The following is a 26962-nucleotide window of genomic DNA, read 5'->3' on the forward strand; positions in this document are numbered from 1 at the left end:
TGTGGTGAACTGTCTGGTTACCTAAAAGGTACATGATGAAACAGAAGTTTAAGGTTCTCTGAACATAATACCAAAGGAGTTAACTTAGAAAAATGGTTTCCTATAGTGAAGAGGGGTTGAGACCATCGTTGCTTATGAATTTGAGCTGTGGTTAACCAGCTAATTAATCAGAAAAGGGAAAGACCCATATAACTACTTGTTCTCTATAGGTCTAATGAAAAGTTCCCAATAATTTAAGTGCCACAAATGACACAATAAAATTTGATTTATTCGCTTTTAAACATAATATTCCTTTATTTGAGGTACCAAATTTCACTTAGGTTTACATTTTTGGTTTAGAATAATCATTATACTTTATGTCCATAAACTTGAGTCCCAAGTTATCAGCATTAAAAGCTAACTTATTTAGATAACAGACAAAAAAAACAAAACAGCTTTTATTGGTTATTTTTTAGAATCACCTAACAGAAAAAATTAAAATAATCATACACAGATGTAAACACCCAGCTTGCAAAAGCAATTTCTTAAATTGTTTTAAAGTCATGTGCAATTTCCAACTTCTTCATATATCAGAAAGAACATATGTAAATATATTCAGTTTGGCATTTGTGGGAGAAAATCCCTTAGATGCAGAATTTCATTGGATGCTCAGATAGGAAAGTCATTTTGGGTTTTGCTTAAAAATTAACACATCCTCTTGCTGACATTTAAGACCAGTAATTGGCTGCAAAGTGCTCAGTGATGCTTTTAGATGAATTGTGGCATATATCTACCTATCTATCTATAGATACATATATAGACAGATGGAAAGATAGGTAGTGAGAGATAATGTAATTCTCTACTACATCATCCTGTTGCTACATATCTTATGCCACCTTGGTATTGTATAATATACTATTGTAAATTACTGCCTTTTTTCTCAAAAACTTTCTGGTATGGTAAAATTTGAACCACCTTTTCCAAATCCTAATAAAACTAGCCGCTGGGGAGAAAGGGAGAGGATATAAACCCCAAGAAAGCTCTCGTGCACAGATTTCACTACCTTTTCATTATTGTAGATCATTATATATATGGGGTGCCTGGGTGGCTCAGGCTCAATCGGCTAAGTGTCCAACTTTGGCTCAGGTCATGATCTCACAGTTTGTGAGTTCAAGCCCCACATCGGGCTCTGTGCTGACAGCTCAGAGCCTGGACCCTGCTTCGGATTCTGTGTCTCTCCATCTCTTGGCCCCTCCCCTGCTCATGCTTTGTGTCTGTCTCTCAATAATAAACATTAAAAAAAATTGTAGATTATATCAAATTTTTATGGCAGTATCCAGCCAAATTTTAATTATGATATGGAAAGACTAAAGAAAAAGAGGAAGATTGAAAAACACAGAATCCTATATCACCTAAAAAGTATACACTTCTATGCAAAATGTTTTACTTTTATTAATAAATTCATATTGTGGAAGAGTTGAGGGCAAACATCCAGATAAAGGGGGATGCAAGAAGCAGGCAGTAATTGGAGAACATAGCAAATTGTCTTGTTTTCTCTTCAAATTTTACCCCTATTATTCATCTCCCAAACATTTAGAAAGGATACAGGAAACACAACCAGCAACTGCAGTCCATCAGAACTTCATACTTCTATCCCAGAAGCATGCATCCGTTAAAGAATATTCAGCTTTAGTTTTAATGTAGTTGTATAACAGATATGCATGGAACACCCATGTGTCAGTTTCTTAAATGTTCCGCTTTCACATTCTACTTACCATGTTCCTTCTTGCCCAGACACATATAACAGTGTTACCTGAAATCCCTAATCATGACAAACAGGTAATAGTGGTGAATATTGGAAATTATTCTATTAACTCTTGGAAAGAAAGGACTACTTGTCAGAATTGTACGAAGTTTTTATTGCATACAGAAAAAATGAGTGCTATGTCAATATTTGATTACCATATTTGTAATTTTCCCTGAACATAGAAAAATTATATGCACTTTAGATATCTTTCAGTGTATATTAATATTTAGGTTCGAGAATCTAAGGAAAGTCATACATGTGCTTGATTATTTATTTATATAGAAGGCTTTTGTTCAATATAATGCATTGTGTTGACTACATTAGAAATAAACACAAAATCTGATTTGTAATGACTTTTTCAATAAAGAATGTTTTAAAAACTTGTGATTCAATGAGAGCTGAATGTAAAGATCACATTTTTTAAAATATTTTTTAAATTTAAGTAGGCTTCACACCCAGCATGGAGCCCAACATGGGGCTTGATCTCACAATGCTGAGATCATGACCTGAACTGAGATCAAGAGTCAGACGGTTAACTGACTGAGTTACCCGCACATCCCAAGGACCAGATTTAGTTGTTTTTTTTTTTTAATTTTTTTTTAATGTTTATTTCTGAGAGAGAGAGAGAGAGAGAGAAGAAAGGAGGGAGGGAGGGAGGCAGAGGGAGAGAGAGAGAGAGAATGAGTGAGGGAGGGGCAGAGAGAGAGAGGGAGACACAGAATCCGAAGCAGGCTTCAGGCTCTGAGCTGTCAGTGCGGAGCCGGACACAGGGCTGGAACTCACAGATCGCGAGACCATGACCTGAACTGAAGTTGGATGCTCAACCAACCAGCCAGGTGCCCAAGGACCACATTTAGTTGTAAATATATTTAGTGGAACTCTGAGGATCCTATTCCTCCACACTATTACCTTATAAATAGCAGTCCTGATTGTTACATAATGGTGGTTTCACTTTTCAATGAGGAAGGAAAAAAGTTAATGAGAGTCTCTCAGTTTTTTCTGAGCAGAGTACAACAGAAGGAGTACTCTGGAGAACAAATGTTATTGGGCTGCAATCCTTATCAAAATAACACCAGCATTCTTCACAGAGCTAGAACAAACAATCCTAAAATTTGTATGGAACCAGAAAAGACCTCAAATAGCCAAAGAAATCCTGAAAAAGAAAACCAAACAAAGCTGTAATCATCAAGACAGTATGGCACTGGCACAATAACAGACACATAGATCAATGGAACAGAACAGACAACTCAGAAATGGACCTATTAACATATGGCCAACCAATCTTTGACAAAGCAGGAAAGAATATCCAATGGAAAAAAGACACCCTCTTCAGCAAATGGCATTGGGAAAACTGAACAACTGTTCATTCTTTGGAGAAGAATGAACCTGGAAAACTGAACTGTTCATTCTTTGGAGAAGAATGAACCTGGACCACTTTCTTACACCATACACAAAAATAAACTCAAAGATGAACCTAAATGTAAGACAGGAAGCCATCAGAATTCTAGAGGAGAAAACAGGCAACAGCTTCTTTGACCTTGGCCACAGCAACTTCTTATTCAACATGTCTCCGGAGGCAAGGGAAACAAAAGCAAAAATGAACTATTGGGACATCAAGATACAAACCTTCTGCACAGTGAAGGAAACAATCAGCAAAACTAAAAAGCAATAGAGGGAATGGGAGAAGATATTTGCAAACGACATGTCAGATAAAGGATCAGTATCCAAAATCTATAAAGAACGTATCAAACTCAACACCCAAAAAAACAAACAATCCAGTGAAGAAATGTGCAAAAGACATAGATACTTTTTCAAAGAAGACATCCAGATGGCTAACAGACACATGAAAAAATGCTCAACATCACTCATCATAAGGGAAATACAAATCAAAGCCACCTCATACCTGTCAGAATAGCTAAAATGAACAACTCAAGAAACAACAGATGTTGGCAAGGATGTAGAGGAAGAGGAACCCTTTTGCACTGTTGGTGGAAATGCAAAATGGTGCAGCCACTCTGGGGAACAGTATGAAGGTCCCTCAAAAAAATAAAAACTACTCTATGACCCAGCAATGCACTAATAGGTATTTATCCAAAGGATACAAAAAGGCTGATTCAAAGGGGCACATGCACCCCAATGTTTATAGCAGCACTATCAACAATAGCCAAAGTATGGAAAGAGCCCAAATGTCCATGAATGAATGGATAAAGAAGATGCGGTATATATAAACAATGGAATATTACTCAGCGATAAAAAAGAATGAAATCTTACCATTTGCAACAACATGGGTGGAACTAGAGTATATTATGCTAAGCGAATTAAGTCAGTAAGAGAAAGACAAATATTTGATTTTCATATGTGGAATTTAAGATACCAAATAGATGAAGATAAGGGAAGGGAAGCAAAATAATATAAAAACAGAGAAGGAGACAAACCATAGGAGACTCGAATATAAAAAACTGAGGGTTGCTGGCAGGAAGGGCTAAAGAGGTGAGGAGCATTAAGGAAGACACTTGCTGATATGAGCACTACATATTACGTGTAAGTGATGAATCACTAAATTCTATTCCTGAAATTATTGCACTATACATTAACTAACTTGGATTTAAACTTAAAATTAAAAAAAATTGTAATATAGGAACTGAAATAAATTAAAAAAAAAACTAAAAAAGTACCACAGATTTGTAAGACGACTACATTAGGGGCAGCTAAAACTGGATGGGAGGTACACGGGAATTCTCTGTACTATCTCTACAACTTTCCTGTAAATCTAAAATTATTCCAAAATAAAAGGTTTGAAATTTAAAAAAAAATGTTGGGATCTATTCAAATTACAATATTAGCTTTCAGTCTTTAATATTAAGAATACAAAACAAAACAATCTCCAGCATTTTACCTAGGGCAAAGCTAGAAACAGGTTTTCAAAGAATTTAGATCTTTCAAGGAATGCTATCGCCCATAGTTCTGAAAGCATGGCACAAGAAAACCATATAGATTGTTCACACATTTTACTTATGCTTAAGATATTAAAAATATAGGGGCGCCTGGGTGGCTCAGTCGGTTAAGCGTCTGACTTCGGCTCAGGTCATGATCTTGCGGTCCGTGAGTTCGAGCCCCGCGTCGGGCTCTGTGCTGACAGCTCAGAGCCTGGAGCCTGTTTCGGATTCTGTGTCTCCCTCTCTCTCTGACCCTTCCCCGTTCATGCTGTCTCTCCCTGTCTCAAAAATAAATAAACGTTAAAAAAAATTTAAAAAATTAAAAAAATTAAAAAAAAAAGATATTAAAAATATAGCTAAACAATGAAGAAACATACCATACTGCCATCAGCCAAAGAAAGCAATCACCCATTCAGCAAATAAAACCAGAAATTGCATAACTGTTGTTTGAACTATGGATTATTATAATTTTGGGAAAGCAATATGGCAATATGTACCAACAGTCCTAAAATATTTGTATCCATTTTTAGCTTATATTTGCAATGCTACAAAACATTTGAAATTCTCTAAAATCTTAACACAATATTAGGATTTTAGTAGTAGAATACACTAATATTCATTAGAAGCATGAAAGTAAGGGCATAGCTGAATAAACTATATCACATGCATAGAGATAATATTACTAATTATTGTAAGCAAGTTTTTGAAGTTTTCTTTAAAGTTTTATTGATGTGTAAAATTCATATAAAATTCAAAGAGCTGGATGAATTTTTACAAAATAAACATGCATGTGTATCCATGCCCTAATCAAAGAGAAAATTACCTTCACTCCAATGTGTAAAAAGTTTATAAAACTTGGTTCTATATGTAGAGTGTTCAGATCAGCATCATCAACCTCACATGGAAATATCAGACTCTCTAATTTGCATATACTCAGATTCCATCCTAGATCTACCCAATTAAAAGGCCAAGAAATAATAAGGCCCAGCAATCTTTGTTTTATCAAAGTCTGTAGGTGATTCTGAGGCACACTAAAGTTTAAAAACTACTAATCTAGAGAAATGCATTTTGTTCTAGAATGCAAAAGGTGCTTATACATATTTTAATGATATGGAAATCATAATCAGATGGAAATAAATGGACATAATGGACATAAGGAAAGAATACAAGTCAACATGACAAATGATGGTAGTGGTTATTGCTGGAGAATAGGTGGTTTTTATTTTTTATATGTGTTTTTGTATTCTCCAGATTTCCTGAAATGATTGTAATGCTTTGGGCACATTATTAAATGCATTTATTTTGTTTTTTTAAAGTACATCATCATCAGCTAAACCAGAACAGCTTTCTTACGATGGCATTGTACAGTCAGGTTGCCTGAACTTGCTATCATTACAATTTCTGTAATGATACAAATTCTGCATAGCAAACATCTACATGTGGGGTACATAAGAGAAAACCCTACCCTATTATTCTTTAAATATTTGGGAGAAAAAAGTATAGACCATTACCCACTGAACACACTGATGGCTACACAGATGGAAATAAATATTGCCTTGCATGAACATAGGAGGCACTCTTGAAATTGGAAGGCAAGTTAAATCCTCAAAGATTTAAAATTTACTAAGCCTTTTTATTTTAAGGAACATGGCCTTTTCTAAAAGAAGCTTTTCAATCCATCTCTCCCTAAAAGGCTAAAAAGAAATAGTTCTTTATCATAGCAAAATGGATATTCAATGAGGATAGATTAAAAGAGCAATTCAAGAACCAGACACTATGGAACCTAACTCCAAAGATAATGAAGTAATTATAGCAGCTCCTGTCAGTGCCCAGCCCATATCCCTCCATCCTTATCCCTCAGAAAGCAGGACTTCCACATGCCAGTAGTGGGTTCTCCGTGCCTGAAGGTTTTCCTAGAAGGCTGCTCTATACTAGGGCTCACAGATCAGAAGTGCCAAGGATCAGCCCTCAACCAATGACCAGTAGTGTGTGTGTATGGATATCTCAACTCCCTCAGCCTGAGTGGGGTAATTCTGAAGCACACATCTCAACCTTTCTCAGAGATTCCCTGTGGGATTCAACTTCTCTCTCTGTATTAACACAGATATTTCATGGGCTGCCTCCCTCCCTGTTTCACTCTGTTTCCATGCTGGTGTTTCTTGTACCTTCCCAACAAAAGATGTCATCTTGAACCTTTGTCTCAATGTGTATTTCTTGGACAATGCACACAAGTGTTCATCTGCTGAATAATGTAGAAAATGGGATAGGCATTATTTACATCTATTAAAATGCATTTTTATAAGCCTTAGGTATTACATTCATCACCATGATTGTAATTATCAAGCTAAATTAACCTTACTAATTAGCTATTGCTTCTTGAAAATTTGAGCAGTCCTCAGTTTTCCTATGAAGATTTAAACCATTATTTGTTTGGTGAAAGAGGCATATGTGGTGTGATAGTCAAAATTATTTAACAATAGAAATGACATGATTGCTAGTATGACTGTAATGATAAACAATGCTATAGAACAAGACCAAATCCCGTTTGCTACATGCTAACCACTTGGTAGGTCTTAGAGGAGATTCTGGAAAAATGGAGGGGTATTTGAGTCTCAGGCAAGAGGATATTTAATCAGTTTAGAGCAATTTCAATATTTTAAATGTTTATTTTTGAGAGAGAGATAGCAGGGGAGGGGCAGAGAGAGAAGGGAACAGATTATCCAAAGTAGGTTCTGTGCTGACAGCAGACAGCCCGGTAAAGGGCTCGAACTCACTAACCACGAAATCATGACCCGAGCCAAAGTTCGATGCTTAAGGAACTGAGCCACCCAGGTGCCCCAGAAGAATTGCAATATTTAATAATCAGTAAAGCCCTACTAATGCATACCAACTGAGTAATAACATATACAAAGAAAGATCTTGAATACCCACCCTATATATAAATGTCTTCTTTTTGTAATACAAATCTAATTTCCGATGGGATCAACATAGTTAGCATGTAAAATAACTGCCAAGAGGCACTCTTTCCTTGGGAATCAAGTTTCCAAGGAAAGCAAACATGAAGAATATGGATAATTTTAAACTATAACATAGAAATGCTTTCAATCCAGCAAAATGACTATCAACAAAGAATAAGCCCTCCAGTGATGTGAGTGCCACTCCTCATCATAAATGAATATAACATGCCTATTGAAATACAAAAGCCTCCTGATTGAACCACCTCCTTATTTATACTCTGCTATAAACACACAAGGAATTCACCCTGTGCTGAGTACTGAATAAAAAGGTGAATAAAAATACCCAGTTGCTAAAAAGGTTTGTAATCTCCAAATACCACACAGGAACCCAGAGACCAGTAGTTAGTTAAGGCTTAAATATAGGGTGAGTGGCCACTGTTATCAACATAATTTCCTACAAACTCGGGCAATTAACTAACGTGTGAAAGATGACATTGCATGAAAAAAATACTGTTCCCAACGCAGTTGCAGAGAAAAGAAAAAAGGGGCGGGGAAAGAAAAAGGAAAAAGGAAACTTGTAAGTAAACTCTGGCTTGAAAGATTCAGAATTTACACTTTTCAACAATGTTTTATGAGCCTCAAGAACACTTTCTTATCTAGAGAAAGAAAGAAAAGTCAAATTGAAATGAACTCTTCCTGAACTCAAGCAAACAGATGATGAAGCAAGTGATTTCTGTATTAGATCTCAACATAAGCTATTTAAAAAAAAAAAATTCTGCATCCAGTAAAGGTAACATTTCTGAACAAAAGGTTCTAGTCCCTGTCTCTGACCATACACACTGAGAATTTGTCTTTCAGCTAAAAACAAAGTACTATCTAATAATCACAATAGAGCACAATTAGCAACTTATCCTTTAGGCTTCAATTACAAACTATTCATTTAAATATTTTTTCTCCATTCAACCTCAGATGTATAGTATTAGATGAATTATATCCCTGTACCATGACACTGACATCATTGATCCATACCTGGCTTGCTTTTATGGGTTATTCAATTTGTTTTTTGAATAATGTAACAAGCACGTGTTAATTCACCACTTCAAAACAAAAGCTACGATGCGATGCGGAGCATGACTTACATCTAATTACATGGTGCCTCCATTAGCACATCCCTCTTGGCTCTACTACACAAGACAGTCATCATCCAAAATTCTGTTCATCATTTCCTAGTTTTCATTTGAAAATAATTTGTTGCATCTGCGTTTGTTAGTTTATTTTAGTTCTCTTTGATGTTATAAAAAGGATAGCATGCTACATGTAATCTTTTGGGACTCATTTTTTTTCCTATTTTATATTGCTATGATTTTCTACGTTATTACTTGTTGCTTTAATCTATTCGCTTTATATGTTGATAATGTTCTGCTGTGTGAACATGCATTTATCTACTCGCTCATAGATGGACATTTGAGTTGTTTTCAGTTTTTACTATTAGAAATACTATTAATGATATTTTTTGTACATGTTTCTTTTGTAAATATGCAGGAGTTTTTCTCTAATGGAGATTTCCCCTAGAGTGGAATTTGCTGAGGCATGGTAATATCAATGCTCAACTTCAGGAGACAATGCCCAAATTACACTCACACTAACAATGTATAAGAAACCCCAAGGAATTATATCCTCCTTGAAATATTACTGTGTGGAAATACTGGCTAACTTTGGTTTCCTATTGTGAAATATAAAATAATGTGAGATTAAAACAGTAGTACTAGTGAGATAAAAAAATTTGCATTTATGATAATACACTAGTAATTTGTACACCACAAAATTATAATGTAAACATAATTATAGTATCTAATTTTTTAGACTGTTCTGTTTCATTTAACCAAATAACTTATAAATTGCATAAACTATAAATCATAAAAATAACAGTCATTTTTAAAAGCACAAGATTTATGAAATTTCTCAATTTATCAATAGAAAATACATTTGACACTGTTATACGATCCCACAATATTTCATTCACCAAGAAGACATCTTTTTCAAGCTTCCTCTCTGGTTTTTCTCTTTCTACTTGCTGTTAGGGTCATTATCTCTCAAAGGGCTAACAATAATCTCCTTCACTCCTACACTAAATTCTCTGCCTGAGAAAGCCTATCCAGTTTCATTGGCTTAAAATACCATTTACATACTCATGAACTAATTTTTTTTTTCAATCCCAGTCTCTCTTCTGAGCTTTAGATCCCAATTTCCACTGACAAACTGGACAAAATCAGTACGTTCTCATACATTCCCAAGCTGTCCTTTATCTTCTATACTGTAATTGTCCTCATCATTCCTCTAGCTAGCAAAGTGGGCACCTCAATTTTACTTCTTCTGTACCTCATATTCAATCTTCATTACTTATGGAGTTACTTGATAATATTTGTTTTCATAAATGAAGATGCCCATTTGCTACCCCCAATCAATTCAAATATGTCTCTCAGGATAGAGACCATGGCTTTGGAAAAGTCCCCTAAATGATTCCAATGTCAAAGTTGAATAATTCTGCTTTAATCCAATAAATCTTTGGGTTTTTTTTTAATTAGAAAATTTTATGTTTATTTTTGAGAGAAAGAGAGAGAGAGAGAGAGAGAGAGAGAGAAATCACACAAACAGGAGAGGGGCAAAGAGAAAAAGACAGAGACACAGAATCCGAAGCAGGCTCCAGGCTCTGAGCTGTCCGCACAGAGCCAGACATGGGGCTCAAACACACAAGCTGTGAGATCATGACCTGAGCCAAAGTCGAGGCTTAACCAACTGAGCCACCCAGGTGCCCCAATCCAATAAGTTTTTGAATGCCATCAATTCTATCTACTGACAACTTCCCTCATCTGCCTCTTCCTTTCTCTCCTTAATGCTACTTCCCCACTTTGGCCCTATCATCTCTTACACGAATTATTCTGTACTTTCCTTACTATTTACATCACCTTTGACGTCTCCTCCAAGCCTGCTGTAACAATGGGAAACCATGAGAGAGTCGGGTATTGTTTTGCTTTTGCTATTTAGTTTTGTTGACTCAATCATTACTGTGTGTTAATCTGAACCTCAGGTACTATAGTGGCATAGGGATTAAAGTACAGAAACAATGAAAGACGTTGATGACAAAAAAAAAGCAAACAAAAAACAAAACCAGATTTAGAAATGGGAAAGACTTTAGGTTTGGGGGAGTAGAGGAGGTCTGGAAAAGCATAAATTTATAGGTCAATTTACAGTCTAGGATAATGGTGACCCCCTTACATAAAATAAAAAGTGCACAGTAGGAGGAAAGTTTATAGGATGAAGAATTCAGTCATGGGTATACTGGCTAAGATGCCCAGGAAGAGGCAATTTGTTGCTTGCTTTAAAGACTTTGCAGTAAAACAGAGGTGATGGTTGAAGTTATGGAAGACACTTAGGTTGTAAACAAGGGAAAATTGGAAGGGCAGCAAAGAATAAAGGAAAAGACCCACATTTTGGAATTGTATGACAAAGAAGAGCCAAAACAGAAGTTTAAAATGGGGCAATCAGATGTTCATTTGGTTCCCCAAACAACTAGGTTTTGGTAGTCATTAGTGCTGTTCTGCAAATATTTCCAGTTTTACTCCAGGCACTGTTCCCAACTGAAATTAGACTCAGCTATCTAACTTTAGCCACTGAAATGTGAGTATCAATAATGTATGTCTCTCTAGGTCACTTGCACCTGCTTCAGTGATTAGGAAGCACAAGGTAGACACTCCCTCTGTCAGCCTGGGTGCCTGAATGATTATTGTGAGCAGAGCCCCCAGCCAAGCCGTAATGAACATGCAGCATGAAGGAGAATAACTGGTTAATTCAAACTACTAAGATTTGGGAGTTATTTGTTAATGCAACAGAACCTAGCCCATCTTTCTTACTATGAGGAAAACGATACTTAGAAAGCATAAAAAAAGTTTACACTGTTGATAAAAAAGTCAATCCAGAATTCTAACTTCTATCATGAAACTTCAAAGTCCTTTCTTATTTCTGCTACCTCCTCAGAAAAACAAAAAATCTTCATTGAAACGAAATGTTTCATAGAAGCCAAAAGAAAGAAGATGGTGGGGAGGAATGATGGTGAGACACTAAGAAATCATTTTAAAAAACAAACTGTAATTTTAGTAGAATACTTATGGCAAAACTACAAAATGTAAGTAATTTACAAAATAGTGGGAATTGGAGAAAAAAGGGTGAGGGGCATAAACTGTTCTTCAGAAGTTTTTTTGTGGAAGAAAGAAAGGTAAGTATGAGGTGTTATTAGGTTGGTTTGTGGGTGTGCTTGTTCCCTTGATCATTTTAAGGATAAAAAACATTAAGGAGATTTGTTAAAAGAAGGAGTAAGGGGTTAGGGAGGAAAATACTAAATATGTAAGAAGGAACTCATACTTAATAGAACAAAGAATAGAGGTTTTGATGGAGGACAGAATTCACAGCCCAATTAGGAGTATACATGGTCTATGTCTCATAAACTACCATGTAGCTTTTCGTAACTTGTGACTTATGTGTCTATAAAGAGAAAGAGTTAAGAAGCACTAATACACACAAATTATTGCTAAATAACTATCACTGCCTGTCAACCTATAAATAAATTGAGGCTCACTTAAAGCTGTAGCCACTCATTCTATGCCTGCCTGAGGGTATATACAGAGGGCATCCAGTCCCTCCCCAGTCTGCTGTCTTTCAAAATATATAGAAGCTCCTGTCCCACTGCCTTCTCCCTTGCCATTACCATTGGAACTTCTCTCTCTTCTCTTATTGTGTTGGGTTAGAAAGTACAACTTTTGGAAAACCACCAACATAGTAAAATAGGGAGTGAGTGCCAGCATCCTACATCCTGAACATAAAGAATTCTAAGTGATTTTTCACTGCTTAACAGTCACTGAAGTGTTTTGTTAGTCTGTTTTTACATTTAGTGATCCCAAATATCAGAGATATACTGGTGAGGAAGAGGAAGATGCTATTTTTGACTTAGCCAGGCCCACAGATTAATGCTATTTAGACCACAGAAATGATGTAGCCATTGGTTGGTTATCTTCTCAGCTGTAGGTTTGAGGAGGGAATTGGACAGACATTCAAGTAGATGAGGAAAATATAGACATTCTGTCTGTTGACAAACAGTGATTCTGGAGAAATGGCTCCCTGTTAGAAAACAGAATGAAGTAAAAAAAAAAAAATGAAAAACATTAACAAGCAAGGCATGAGGGGAAAAGTCACTGAACAAGGCAAAGTAAATCACCTTGACTGTGGCATACTCAGAAACACTATGAAAAACATTACAGATAACAAAACATTAAATATATTTTTGGCAGTCTCAATTGAATTCATGAATCACAAAATGAAAAAGAAAACTGATTAAAAACAAAACTGGAAAACAGGATGACATGCAAAGGGAGAGAGGTGAGATTATGAAAGACTGCAGTTAAATCAGTATTAAACATCAGATTAAAGATGCACTGGAGGATTTAAAATGTGTCGTACGATTCAGGATGAGTTCTCCTTGAGTACAAGGGACCTATTACAAGGAACATGTCATGGTACAGAGTAGTGAATAAAAAATAAGGACATAGAAAAATTATACAGTAATAAATTAAATAATTCCATCAATAAACTTAATAATTTTAAAATCTAAAAATATTAAACTATTTCATAAAAATCAAAAAATTACAGGTGGAAGTGGTGGCAAATAGAGGATTCTAATGAGTGGGAAGAGGGCGGCTAGGACGCTGAGCTCACCGCATCCTGCTGATCATTTAGATTCCACCCACACCTAAATAACCCAGAAAACCGCCAGAAGACTACCAGAACGGAGTCTCCGGAGCCAAGCGCAGATGAGAGGCCCATGGAAGAGGGTAGGAAGGGCGGCGAGGCGGTGCGCGCTCCACGGACTGGCGGGAGGGAGCCGGGGCAGAGGGGCAGCCTGCCGGCCAAGCAGAGCCCCCGAGTCTGGCTGGCAAAAGCGGAGGGGCCGGACGGAGTGTGTTCCAACAGCAAGTGGGACTTGACATCTGGAAGGTTATAAGCTAACAGCTCTGCTCAAAGAACAGGAGGGCTGGAGGACAATGGGAGGGAGAGTTGTTGAGCCCGGATGACAGAACCCAGCTTGGCAGGGAACAAAGGCACTCGCCAGTGCCATCTCCCTCGCCCATCCCCCAGCCAAAATCCTAAAGGGAACCGGTTCCTGCCAGGGAACTCGCTTGCCCAGAAACACCCAATGCTGTGCTTCGGTGGATCCATCCCTCCGGGCAGGTCTGACTCCCTCCTGGTGCCACAGGGCCCCTCCCAAAGTGGATCTCTGAAGGAAAACCAAGCTGAGCCTGCCCCTCCCACCCCTGGGCACCTTGCCAATCCACCCCAGCTAATATGCCAGATCCCCAGCACCACAAGCCTGGCAGTGTGCAAGTAGCCCAGACGGGCCACACCACCCCACAGTGAATCCCGCCCCGAGGAGAGGAAAAGAGAAGGAACACAACAGTCTGACTGTGGCCCCAGTGGTGGGCTGGGGGCAGACATCAGGTCTGACTGCGGCCCCGCCCACCAACGCAAGTTATTCAAGACAGCACAAGGGAAGTGCCCCGCAGTCCCACAAACTCCAGGGACTATCCAAAATGACGAAAGGGAAGAATTCCTCTCAAAAAAAGTCCCAGAAATAACGACAGCTAATGAACTGATCAAAAATGATTTAAACAATATAACAAAGTGAATTTAGAATAATAGTCATAAAATTAATCGCTGGGCTTGAAAACAGTATAAACGGCAGCAGAGAATCTATTGCTACAGAGATCAAGGGACTAAGAAACAGCCAGGAGGAGTTAAAAAATGCTATTAATGATCTGCAAAATAAAATGGAGACAACCACGGCTCGGATTGAAGAGGCAGAGGAGAAATAGGTGAACTAGAAGATAAAATTATGGAAAAAGCAGCAGCTGAGAAAAAGAGATAAAAAAATCCAGCAGCATGAGGGGAAAATTAGAGAACTAAGTGATGCACTAAAGAGAGATAATATACACATAATTGGTATTCCAGAGGAGGAAGAGAGAGGGAAAGGTGCTGAAGGGGTACTTGAAGAAATCATAGCTGAGAACTTCCCGGATCTGCGGAAGGAAAAAGGCATTGAAATCCAAGAGGAACAGAGAACTCCCTTCAGACGTAACTTGGATCGATCTTCTGCACCACAGATCATAGTGAAACTGGCAAAATACAAGGATAAAGAGAAAATTCTGAAAGCAGCGAGGGATAAACGTGCTCTAACATATAAAGGGAGACCTATAAGACTCGTGACCCATCTCTCTACTGAAACTTGGCAGGCCAGAAAGGAATGGCAGGAGATCTTCAATGTGATGAACAAAAAAAAACATGCAGCCGAGAATCCTTTATCCAGCAAGTCTGTCATTTAGAATAGAAGGTGAGATAAAGGTCTTCCCAAACAAAAACTGAAGGAATTCGTCACCACTAAACCAGCCCTACAAGAGATCCTAAGGGGGATCCTGTGAGACAAAGTACCAGAGACATCGGTATAAGCATGAACCTACAGACATCACAATGACTCTAAACCCATATCTTTCTATAATAACATTTAATGTAAATGGACTAAATGCGCCAACCAAAAGACATAGGGTATCAGAATGGATAAAAAAAACAAGACCCATCTATTTGCTGTCTACAAGAGACTCATTTTAGACCTGAGAACACCTTCAGATTGAGAGCAAGGAGATGGAGAACTATTTATCATGCCAAAAGAAAGCTTGGAAGCTTGAGTAGCCATACTTAAATCAGACAAACTAGACTTTAAATTAAAGGCTGTAACAAGAGATGAAGGGCATTATATAATCATCACAGGGTCTATCCATCAGGAAGAGCTAACAATTATAAATGTCTATGCACCGAATACAGGAGCCCCCAAATATATAAAACAATTACTCACAAACATAAGCAAGCCTATTGATAAGAATGTGGTAATTGCAGGGGACTTTAACACTCCACTTACAGAAATGGATAGATCATCTGGACACACGGTCAATAAAGAAACAAGGGCCCTGGATGATACATTGGATCAGATGGACTTGACAGATATATTTAGAATTCTGCATCCCAAAGCAACAGAATATACTTTCCTCTTGAGTGCACATGGAACATTCTCCAAGATAGACCACATACTGGGTCACAAAACAGCCCTTCATAAGTATACAAGAATTGAAATCATACCATGCATATTTTCGACAACAATGCTATGAAGCTTGAAATCAACCACAGGAAAAAGTCTGGAAAGCCTCCAAAAGCATGGAGGTTAAAGAAGACCCTACTAAAGAACGAGTGGGTCAACCAGGCAATTAGGGAAGAAATTAAAAAATATATGGAAACAAACAAAAATGAAAATACAACAATCCAAACGCTTTGGGACGCAGCGAAGGCAGTCCTGAGAGGAAAATACATTGCAATCCAGGCCTATCTCAAGAAATAAGAAAAATCCCAAATACAAAATCTAACAGCACACCTAAAGGAAATAGAAGCAGAACAGCAAAGGCAGCCTAAACCCAGCAGAAGAAGAGAAATAATAAAGATCAGAGCAGAAATAATGTAGAATCTAAAAAAACAGTAGAGCAGATCAACGAAACCAAGAGTTGGTTTTTTGAAAAAATAAACAAAATTGACAAACCTCTAGCCAGGCTTCTCAAAAAGAAAAGGGAGAGGACCCAAATAGATAAAATCATGAATGAAAATAGAATTATTACAACCAATCCTTCAGAGATACAAGCAATTATCAGGGAATACTATGAAAAATTATATGCCAACAAACTGGACAACCTGGAAGAAATGGACAAATTCCTAAACACCCACACACTTCCAAAACTCAATCAGGAGGAAATAGAAAGCTTGAACAGACCCATAACCAGCGAAGAAATTGAATCAGTCATCAAAAATCTCCCAACAAATAAGAGTCCAGGACCAGATGGCTTCCCAGGGGAGTTGTACCAGACGTTTAAAGCAGAGATAATACCTATCCTTCTCAAGCTGTTCCAAAAAATAGAAAGGGAAGGAAAACTTCCAGACTCATTCTATGAAGCCAGTATTACTTTGATTCCTAAACCAGACAGAGACCCAGTAAAAAAAGAGAACTATAGGCCAATATCCCTGATGAATATGGATGCAAAAATTCTCAATAAGATACTAGCAAATTGAATTTAACGGCATATAAAAAGAATTATTCACCATGATCAAATGGGATTCATTCCTAGGATGCAGGCCTGGTTCAACATTCGCAAATCAATCAATGTGATACATCACATTAATAAAAGAAAAGATAAGAACCATATGATCCTGTCAATCGATGCCGAAAAGGCCTTTGACAAAATTCAGCAAACTTTCTTAATAAAAACCCTCGAGAAAGACGGGACAGAAGGAACATACTTAAACATCATAAAAGCAATTTATGAAAAGCCCACAGCTAACATCATCGTCAATGGGGAAAAACTGAGAGCTTTCTCCCTGAGATCAGGAACATGACAGGGATGTCCACTCTCACCGCTGTTGTTTAACATAGTATTGGAAGTTCTAGCATCAGCAATCAGACAACAAAAGGAAATCAAAGGCATCAAAATTGGCAAAGATGAAGTTAAGCTTTCCCTTTTTGCAGATGACATGACATTATACATGGAAAATCCGATAGACTCCACCACAAGTCTGCTAGAACTGATACATGAATTTAGCAAAGTTGCAGGATACAAAATCAATGTACAGAAATCAGTTGCATTCTTATACACTAACAATGAAGCAACAGAAAGACAAAGAAACTGATCCCATTCACAACTGCACCAAGAAGCATAAAATACCTAGGAATAAATCTAACCAAAGATGTAAAAGATCTGTATGCTGAAAACTATAGAAAGCTTATGAAGGAAATTGAAGAAGATATAAAGAAATGGAAAGACATTCCATCTCATGGATTGGAAGAATAAATATTGTCAAAATGTCAATACTACCCAAAGCCATCTACACATTCCATGCAATCCCAATCAAAATTGCACCAGCATTCTTCTCGAAACTAGAATAAGCAATCCTAAAATTCATATGAACCACAAAAGGCCCCGAATAGCCAAAGTAATTTTGAAGCAGAAGACCAAAGCAGGAGGCATCACAATCCCAGACTTTAGCCTCTACTACAAAGCTGTCATCATCAAGACAGCATGGTATTGGCACAAAAACAGACATATAGACCAATGGAATAGAATAGAAACCCCAGAATTAGACCCACAAACGTATGGCCAACTAATCTTTGACAAAGCAGGAAAGAACATCCAATGGAAAAAAGACAGTCTCTTTAACAAATGGTGCTGGGAGAACTGGACAGCAACATGCAGAAGGTTGAAACTAGACCACTTTCTCACACCATTCACAAAAATAAACTCAAGATGGATAAAGGACCTGAATGTGAGACAGGAAACCATGAAAACCTTAGAGGAGAAAGCAGGAAAAGACTTCCCTGACCTCAGCCGTAGCAATTTCTTACTTGACACATCCCCAAAGGCAAGGGAATTAAAAGCAAAAATGAACTACTGGGACCTTATGAAGATAAAAAGCTTCTGCACAGCAAAGGAAACAACCAACAAAACTAAAAGGCAACCAACGGGATGGGAAAAGATATTTGCAAATGACATATCGGACAAAGGGCTAGTCTCCAAAATCTATAAAGAGCTCACCAAACTCCACACCCGAAAAACAAATAATCCAGTGAAGAAATGGGCAGAAAACATGAATAGACACTTCTCTAAAGAAGACATCCGGATGGCCAACAGGCACATGAAAAGATGTTCAACGTCGCTCCTTATCAGGGAAATACAAATCAAAACCACACTCAGATATCACCTCATGCCAGTCAGAGTGGCCAAAATGAACAAATCAGGAGACTATAGATGCTGGAGAGGATGTGGAGGAAAGGGAACCCTCTTGCACTGTTGGTGGGAATGGAAACTGGTACAGCCACTCTGGAAAACAGTGTGGAGGTTCCTCAGAAAATTAAAAATAGACCTACCCCATGACCCAGAAATAGCATTGCTAGGAATTTACCCAAGGGATACAGGAGTACTGATGCACAGGGGCACTTGTACCCCAATGTTTATAGCAGCACTCTCAACAATAGCCAAATTATGGAAAGAGCCTAAATGTCCATCAACTGATGAATGGATAAAGAAATTGTGGTTTTTATACACAATGGAGTACTACGTGGCAATGAGAAAGAATGAAATATGGCCCTTTGTAGCAACGTGGATGGAACTGGAGAGTGTGATGCTAAGTGAAATAAGCCATACAGGGAAAGACCGATACCATATGTTTTCACTCTTATGTGGATCCTGAGAAACTTAACAGAAACCCATGGGGGAGGGGAAGAAAAAAAAAAAAAGGTTAGAGCAGGAGAGAGCCAAAGCATAAGAGACCCTTAAAAACTGAGAACAAACTGAGGGTTGATGGGGGGGGTGGGAGGGAGGGGAGGGTGGGTGATGGGTATTGAGGAGGGCACCTTTTGGGATGAGCACTGGGTGTTGTATGGAAACCAAAAATAAAAATAAAAAATAAAATTAAAAAAAAAAGAGGATTCTAATGAGTGGAGCGCCTGGGTAGCTCAGTCAAGCGTCAGACTCTTGATTTCGGCTTGGGTCATGATCTCCAGTTCATGAGAGGGAGCCCCACGTGGGGCTTTGTGTTGACAGCACAGAGTCTGCCTGGAATCTCTCTCTCCCCTGTCTGTCCCTTCCCCACTCATGCTCTCACACACACACACACCCTCTTTCTCTCTCAATAAATAAACTTTAAAAAAAAAAGATTCTAATGAGTGAAAGAGTTTTCAAAGACTAGTAGAAAAATTGGTCATTATTTGAAAGAAAGGAAAGGCAGTCATTAATGGAACAAATAGTAATAAAGAACTTCCTAATTTATAAGAGGAAAAATTAAACTAAAATATAATCAAAGTGACAAAAATAAAGTTACAAAAAGGGACAATGTAAGACAAATAGGAAAGATGGAAGATACTACATCAAGAGTATCAGTCATTACGCTAAATGTGAACTGAATTTGCTTAGAAAAGGTAGGTTATAGATAAGTCAGAATCAAAGCACAGCTATAGGCTATTTACCTGAAACTACTTCAAATGAAGTGATAAAGGAAGATTGAGTATAACGCGTGGATTCTCTCGCTCTCACACACACACACACACACACACACACACACACACACAGAACAGAGCAAGGGAACTGTTAATACCACACCAGGTGACATTTTAGGTTAAAGACACAATATAGGATAAAGAGGAACACTTAATGATACAAAGTCACATATAAAGGAAATATCACAGACCTAAGTGCACATGTACCACATATCATCACAATTAAATATATAAAGAACAGAAATGCAGGGCAGGATTTATAAAATTGCAATGTAGTATAATGTGAGGTTTCCCTACACCTCTGAATTAGTCAAAGGTTATAAGTTAAAAAATTTACACTGAATTAGACATATATTATAAATAAAAATAAGAACCTAGAAGACTTGAGTAATACAGTCAATAAACCTGATTAATAGCTACATAGAACCTCACATCTAACAGAAAATGCATAATTTTTGGTTGCTCACGGAACATTTACAGAATAGTCTAATTTGGTCACAGAGAAAACTGTAATAATTGCTCAAAAGTTGGTATTTCACAGGTCTCTATGTCTGACCATAATCCAATGAGATTTGAAATAAATAATAAAATTTGACCTGAAAAAAATCCAGAAGTGTATCCTGTTACTCATATATATTTAAGTTCAATATAGGAAATAGGTGTTGTTTCAATTACATACAGAAAGAATTATTTAGTGAATGGTATGATTGGCCACCACTCTAGAAGTGAAAATGGAAGTTATATAAATTTTCAGATATATGTTTTTTTTTTTTTTAACATTTATTTTTGAGACAGAGAGAGACAGAACATGAACAGGGGAGGGGCAGAGGGAGAGAGAGACACAGAATCTGAAACAGACTCCAGGCTCTGAGCGGTCAGCACAGAGCCCGACGTGGGGCTCGAACTCACGGACCGTGAGATCATGACCTGAGCCGATGTCGGACGCTTAACCGACCGAGCCACCCAGGCGCCCCTCAGATATATGTTTTAATGTAAAGTACAAAATAAATTCCATAAAAGAAAATGTGAAGAGATTCTTACTCACTTGAAAGACCCGGAAAAATATAAAATATATAGAGCAACATTATCAAAAGCAAAGCCAGTCCATAAATATATTTTGGAAAAAAAATTGGTAAAGCAGATAGCCATAATTAGTAATTAGAGAGTTAGTTGACATAAACGTTTCTAATATTGCCAGGAAAGCAAACCAATGGAATATTGAAAACAATTCAGAAACAAGCACTCTTGATGGCCAAAAATATATGAAGAGCTCAGTCACAAATAGGGAAATACAAACAAAAGATTGAAGAAATTAAAAGACTCAGAACATATATTGTTGGTGAAAAGGTAAGAAAATAGTATAGTGGGAATATGAGGCACTGGCCATTTTTGGAAATCAATCTAGCAGCACTTCATAAAATTAATAATTGGCATACCTTTTGACCCAGCAGTCTCATTCTTGGTAATGAATCTCCTAGAAAGCAAATCCCGAAGTATATAAAATGATTCAAAAGAGAATGGTTAAATAATGCTGGCTTATCTATAGGGAATAATATGCAGCTATTAAAAAGAATGAATGTGAACTATAGGAATTCGTCTTTGAGGAATTTCTGGAAAGTATCTTCAAGAAAAAAAATACAGAAAAATGTAAACATACCACTTTTTAGAAAATGAACAAGAACAACGGAAACCCTGGATGTAGAGAAAAAGATGGAAGGATGCATTCCAGATGTTAACATGTATTTTTGTGTGGAGGTAGGGAGGGGCTGATGGATTAAATACACTGAACATTCCTTCTTTCATAGCCAGTGAGGATCACGAAACAATGAGTCGGTAATCCAATTCGATCATTTTTTTTTTAACTGTCAAAATGTAGGCAATACACGTGCATACATTTAAAACAGGCTGCTCAAAACCAGTTGCAGAGTTTCATTTATAAACCAGAGTATTTCATCTTCATGAGGAGACATTTCTTAAAAGACAAGGATTTACTTTCAAAAGTCCTAGCACATCCTCTATTGGTCTGGAAAATTAAGTGGGCAGGGAGTGAGTTTTTTGTTCTAGAGACTAAAACTGAAATCCTTTATTGTTTATTCTTTTTTTTTTCTTTTTGTCTGACTCCTTGTCCTTTACTCTCCCTCAGGATGAAATTAATGGTCAGATGCACCTGTCCATCTCACCCAGTTGGTTAATTTAGAAGTGAAAGTCACTGATTCAGCAAAACTGTGATTCCCGCAGTTCTAGAACGATAGCAATAATTCCAATTAAAACTCTACCTATTCCTGGATGCATAAACCCCTTTTTAAAAGACAATTAATGCTTCTTCGTGTCATCTCTGGGTTTTCAGTATCGTTGATAATAGCTCCGCTTTGAATCATTTATTCTATGAAAAAGCAGAAATAGGAAGAAGAAAAAAGCCTGTCATTTGTTTCTCTAGAGAGAAATTGCTTGGAAAGCTGTCAAAGATTCTTTAGGCTATTTAGATTAAGGAGGGTAGATTTTACAGGAAATGAAGGTGAGGCAACCGATGAGGGTGGGAAATTCACCATGATTTTTTTTTTACATTAGGGTGCACAGTGCATTGATGATACGTATTTGTATGTAGGCATGAAAACCCTTATGCATTTGTAGGAATTTGGAAATGCACATGCTTGAAGTATAAAAATCTCCAGAATGAAATCAACTAATATTTTAGTAGCTCACAGCAATGGTAGGCTCCCTTGAGTGAACATACCACTCAATAGATCTTGAGTCATCTTGATTTACAAGTATAGTTAGACAGTAAATAGTATCTCAAGCTTTCTTACAAAGAAAATAGACTCTTCGTGCTTCAGATCTATCTATACCTAAGAATTAGGTTGTCTTCAACAGGGAGAGATTCTTGGTTACTTTCTTGAAGGTAATTATTTTTATCCAGACTGAAACCAACCAACTAATCAACAAGATAGTTTACTCTTTTCATATTTACTAATAAGTCTTTCTCTTATTTTGTTCATGATGTGTTAGATTTATTTCTATCTCTTGTAAGAATCTATGGTTAGAGTTTATTTTCTTATCCTATTGTCTTTTATTATGGAATTTTAAGCTATTCTATAGTGTTCGATACGTCTAATCTTAATTGTGAAATTTCATTTCTTACAGTTTTACTATTCTTTCATGTTTTGGTTTTTTTTTTTTTTTTGTTATGTGGACTGTAGTTTTTGTTTTTAGAGATTTGCATTCTTAAGGATTTTGAAATATGCATACTCTTGGATTTTTAAAACTTTTATGGGACACTAAGTTCTTTAGAAATATGCATTTTTGTTCTCAAAGTATGAAGCATTCTTTCGATACTGCCAATATAATTCTAGGTATTTAGGGAATATTTATATCCCTTTATAATAGCCTCTTTTATAATATGGACTTTTTTTTAGCATTTACAAGGACTGCTTTGGTATTCAAATTTTAAACTGATTTAAGTGTCATTTCAAAATCATTTCTTCCAGAACTCAGAATTTTTACTTTGATCTATCCTTTGGCTACAGAGTGTTTTAGGGTAATTTTCCCAGAAAAAAATCCTGAAAGAATGCTTGCCTAAAGCTTCTGGGTATGGACTTCTTGTGGCACAATTCTTTCCCTCCCAGTCCTGTGGCTGCGGAGGTCTATTTTCCCTTGATATCTCAAATTGCAGGGAAATACAAAACTGATCTGTGTTCCTTTGTAGGAAATCTCCCAGAAATTTTTCCTACAAGATTTGATTTTCCTCAGAATTGAAAGAAAAAAAAAAATCATAGTGTGTGTGTTAAGTCATGATTCCCTTTTTCCATCATTCTTCTCAGTTATGTTAGCATTTTTTAACATGTTTAGGTTTCTTTTATTCAGAAATATTTGTCTTTCATTATATCTGTTATTATTTCCTCTATTTGTCCTTTCAGTGGTTTCAAACATCCCTAAACACCACAAACTAAACACAGACACGTAGGGATACTCAGTTTAATCACAGAAATTCACTTAGAATAATTTAATGTACAAATCCTGTTGTCAATATTAGCATCTGTTTCATCCCCAGAACTGGTATCCTGTCTGCCACAGTATGAATACATTGAATGTCTAGATTCTTTCTGGCCAAACTCCAGGTTTGAGCCCAAGTTCCTCACTGATTGTCAACTAGCTCAGGTGGATGGTATCCCCATGTAGCTTGTGAATGCTGTCTGTACCTGGTGCTCTGACTTTGATCATAGCTACAAACAACTAGTATTTCTTTGTCTTGGACCTTAACTCTAGTCCCAGTACGTCTTCATTATTTTGTCATATCCTTCAACTTTTTCTGGCTATAAAATTAGCATCCCCCAAACTCACTTCCATAGAAGAAAGGATCATACATGAAATGTCTATATAATTTAGTAGATCACCGATTAGTTATAAGCTATGAAAGAAAACATACGTAGACATAGGAGATACATGGTATAAGACTGCCATAGGTCTTGTTACACTACTCTGAATACCAGGTTGTAAATTGCAGGTATAACGTTGATGCTTTTTTCTAGGTGATATGTCAAAAAAGATAAACAAAATTTTCCAACTTTGTCTACCTTTCTCGCAATCATGTAGTGATAAAAAGCTGAAGCTATGTAACAATCATGTCTTCTTCCTCAGACAACAAAAGAGTACCTGCAAACTTTGGAACTGGATGAAATGCACCTTGCTCAGTATCTTACCCTTAACGTGCAGGCAGTTCCATCAGAACTCCAGGCGCTGTGGTGAGATACCAGGTAATACCATACGCTCACTGTCGTGGCTCCCTATTTCAACCATGCTATGCCTGAAAACAACAGTTAGCCTATTTATTCTAGGGGCTCTGTTTCACCCAAAAACTCAGTTTCACCTCCAAATTGCTAATTTTGTAAACTCCTTGAGGATGGGCACTTCATCTTTAGTATCTTCAATATATATGTATTGCTCAATAGAAAGCAAATGAGAGAGGAGAGGGGAGGGGATGAAGAGAAGGAAGGGAGGGAGGGGGAAAAAGAAGAAACAGTCATTGATCCAGATTCATACCCATTTGCATTCTGTAGCCATCTTTCACTATATCAAAGGTGAAATCCTCAGGTGAAGTAAATTAAAGTTTAAACTATAGTGAAAAGTTCTTCTCACAAACATGTCTATAGCAGGTGCATACTCTCTCTTTGTAACTTTGCTTGGTTCCCTGGAGATATACCTCTTAAGAAACCTACCTCTCTCCAGCGTCTGAATAGACCTGGCGCCTCTTCCCCAAGCCCAGTATAGGAGGCCCCAACTATTCTGGTTGCTGTCATCACCCTCAAGACTATTGCTGTTCTATTTTAACCTCAGTCCTTTCAAGCACTTTGGAATTTGAGATAACCACACAGGTCCCTGATGTACTGAAAACTGCCCAAAGTCTACTTTCTCTTTTGTTCTTATTCCTTGGCTGACTGAGAACATTGTATCCAGCCCGTCTCCCTGTTTCCCCCATGAGATTTGAGATGGCTTGTCCAAGAAAAACAACAGTGAAGAGAATAATTAATGATCCTTTGATGCCTGCCAGCTCTGAAGAGGTACTTACCTGTGGGCTTTTGAGTGTTCCATAATTACTTGACAGTACTGCTTGTTCACCTTGCCAAGTTTCCACATTTCCTTCGCGTTACTGTCGATGGTATAAATATGTGCTAGGTCCCCACTGCACTATAGTTCAATCTATTCAGGTAATTCTCCATTAAAATGATGCCAGTACATGTACAGTGAGCTTCAAGAAATGTGTAATCGTGGTGGCATGCCAAATACTTTCTCTGAGAGGTTTGAGATAACCGTAGACAGCCGGTGAGATGTTTTTCTTTCTTCCGCTTCAACACACAAAGGAATTTAGGAAACTTCTCCCTTGAACAGACTTCAGCTTTTGTTTCAGAGAAATTCAGCGTTCTTTCATCTCAGTTTGCTAAGGGCTGGGTCACTGAGGAGGAAATAAGTCAGTCTGTGTTCTACTAAACATGGCTACTACTTTCTGAAAGACGAACAATACAAGAATACATAAAAAAATAAATGGGGGTTCAACGGGGACAAGTAATGAATTGGTATAAGTATACCAAAGCTTCTTGATCTCTCAGGAGTTCTCAATACACCCTATGCTTTGCTCTAGCCCTGACTTGTGAGTACAGGTTAACATCAACAGAACCAGAGGTCAAGTGGTCAAGAGGGATGGAGAGGCAGATGGAAAGAATAGCATTTCTACTGTCAAGTGACTATTATTTGGACAAATCAAAAGGCCAAAGAAAATCACCATGAAATTTTATTTTACTTGAAAAAATGATAAATTTCTTCCATAAAACTAATCATTTTTCTCAGTTTTTATATCTAAAGACATGTTGCTAAGTATCTTTTTTTCTTGAGATACTGTTTTTGTGAGCATAGAAGTTTTTATCCGAAGTTCTGTTTTAAGAAGTTCAGAAGCTCCTCTGTATCCCTATTCACCTTCCAATATGAGAGGATCAAATGCCTCACCTTATAAAATCAAACAACGGGACGGGTGGATAAGAAGTTAAAGGGCTTGTCTTGAGATAAATCACCCTGGGAAGATGCTTTACAATTTCCAAATCCCTTTGGGAAAATTACGGCCCACAGTACCACCATGTATTTAGGGTTGTCATGGATCACTGTGCAACTGTGTGCTATGCAGCTCTAAGAAGCTTCCACACTTAGACTGCAAGGTGATGTCTACACTGTGGCCTCAAACCCATATTTATTATTATATAAACCTGAAAGAAATAGTTTTCATTCTAGGGGAATTGAATTTTTTGAAAAATTTATTCAGAATGCCACTCAACTGTTCTGTTGGAAGGGTAGGTGGGGAATCCTTTAGGCCCACCCATTCTTAGGTCCCTAGAAGGGTTTTTAGGTCTCTGCGAGAAATAGTACAAAAGTGGAGCTTTAAGGAAAAAGGTCTGTATAAGAAAAAGACCCATTTTACAAGATTAGTTGAAACCAGGGAAGGCAGTGTAATAGAAAAGGCACTAACATGGACTTCAATAAACTACTTCAAATTTAGCCATGGGTGACAGACAAGGTCCTGGGTTCAGTCACAACTGTTCTAGAAGTGGGACTA

The 26962-nt window shown here is 37.3% G+C and overlaps 1 long non-coding RNA gene across 2 annotated transcripts in view; it reads right to left on the reverse strand.

Moving 5' to 3' along the window:
• LOC113602345 (uncharacterized) overlaps positions 1 to 26587 on the reverse strand; it is a 276948-nt gene extending 250361 nt beyond the window's left edge. Inside the window, exons 1-2 of one of the 2 annotated variants that reach the window (XR_008291828.1) lie at positions 25430 to 26587; positions 21303 to 21340 (exon numbers count right to left, since the gene is read on the reverse strand). This is a non-coding gene — a long non-coding RNA (uncharacterized LOC113602345). The remainder of the gene's footprint in view (positions 1 to 21302; positions 21341 to 25429) is intronic. The other variant, XR_008291829.1, reaches the window with a different exon arrangement.
• Positions 26588 to 26962: the final 375 nt, after the last annotated feature.

This window comes from Acinonyx jubatus, chromosome D3, assembly GCF_027475565.1.
Source record: "Acinonyx jubatus isolate Ajub_Pintada_27869175 chromosome D3, VMU_Ajub_asm_v1.0, whole genome shotgun sequence".
NCBI lineage: Eukaryota > Metazoa > Chordata > Mammalia > Carnivora > Felidae > Acinonyx > Acinonyx jubatus.